Below are 1712 nucleotides of genomic sequence, written 5' to 3' on the forward strand. Positions count from 1 at the left end.
TTTGATCACTGGTCTGGAAAGATTCCACATGCTGCGGGGCAACTAACCCCATGTGCCACAACAACTGAGTCCATGCTCTAGAGCCGGTGTTCCTCAACAAGAGGAAATTGACTTGCAGTAACAAACACCCAGTGCAGCTAAAAATAAATATAAATAATTTTTTAAAAGTCAATTATTTTATGTCCCCAAAAGAATGAAGGAGAAGTAAATTCCCTCTTAGACTTCAAAATCCTCCAAGATACACACCTAGTGGAGTACTACATGCAGAGTAGTAGGTTAATAAATGTTTGTTGAAAGTTAACTGACATGTCCTATTGTTGACTCTATATATAGTCATAACTCTATGACAAAGTAGGTACTGTTGTCCCCATTTTACTGTGAAGAAACTGAAAAAGACAAGTTTGGTAACTTGTTTAAAAAGAATAAAGTCAGGACTCAAACTCAAGTCTTTGTGGTCCTAAAGGTAAAGTTCTTTCTCTTGCGTCATGATGCTGCAAACCATCTGCTTTGCTAAATTAAGAAAAGAACTTGGCATCTTTTCTAATTATAACTTTTATAAGACTATTCTATATATGTAAAATCCCCTTCTATCCAGGTCTCCTTATTCTCTGCAAATGACCTCTTTTATTACTTCATTCAAAATGTGGACAGGCTTCCACATTAACACCACTTCGTCTTTTCTCCCATCCTCCTTTCCTTCACTACTGTCTCAGAGAAAGTGGTGACCCTCCAGTTCTGGGTGAGATTTTTCTATTCTAGAACCATGGCCCACTTTGTCCATAACCTCACAGAGAAGGCTCAAGCCCTGGTCAATGCTGCTGTGACTTCCTTGAAGCCTTAACTGGCCATATTTTGGCACTAGGTTAAAGTTGAGTTGGTTCCTCCAACGCTGCTGAGATCCCTATTGCTATTTAGAGGTTTAAAAAAATAGTCATTAGTGCTCAAACGAGTGGCTTCAAACAGCTCACAGTTAAATTAAGGAAGCTCCACTGAATGGTCTGGTGGCCACTGAATTGTTAGTGTGGTTTCATGTTGGTGAGATCATAGGCAAGTGTGGCATAATTGGTTATAATGTTTGAAAACCAATCTTTAACATCTGATTATATTTGGTTTATTATTTGCGTGTCATTGAACCATGTGTGACCAGACTGCTATCTGAATAAAGTGATGTGTCAAAAATCAGTGTTTTCTCTATCAAATACTACACGACGGTCACGATATTTCTTGGTATTAAGTTGGGTTGTCTTTTACTTTGATACATTAATATAGCTCTAAATGTATGTCTTTGCTTAGTCTGAAATTGGAAAAGATATGTGTAAATATAACAATGTAGTATATATGTATATGAGGATAACATTTTAATTTGATGGTCTGAAATATAATGTATATATTAAATCATGTCAGTAGTCATAAAGAATAAAATTTGGACTATTTCTTCTTGCAACATCACAGAAATATCCTTTTGATAAAAGCTGTCTATAAATATTGGTATACTTCTTTTCAATTTGAATATAGTCTCAAGAGAGAATAGTAGGCTGGTCTTCTAAATGTGTATCTTTGCAACATCTTTAGCAGTAGGACAGAGTCAATGAGAATCCTGATCTACATTTTAAATCTAAGTTTGATACATATTATATCATTAATCTATTCAGTCTTATGATTTTTAGAACCTATCTTGGCAAAATAAAATATCTAAACAGGATTATACTTTA

General features: G+C 35.0%; 1 pseudogene; it reads left to right on the top strand.

Annotated features, from left to right (window-relative positions):
* Positions 1-763: 763 nt before the first annotated feature.
* Positions 764-1079, top strand: LOC133071436 (ATP synthase subunit g, mitochondrial-like; annotated as a pseudogene).
* Positions 1080-1712: the final 633 nt, after the last annotated feature.

Source organism: Dama dama, chromosome 16, assembly GCF_033118175.1.
Source record: "Dama dama isolate Ldn47 chromosome 16, ASM3311817v1, whole genome shotgun sequence".
Classification (NCBI taxonomy): Eukaryota; Metazoa; Chordata; class Mammalia; order Artiodactyla; family Cervidae; genus Dama; species Dama dama.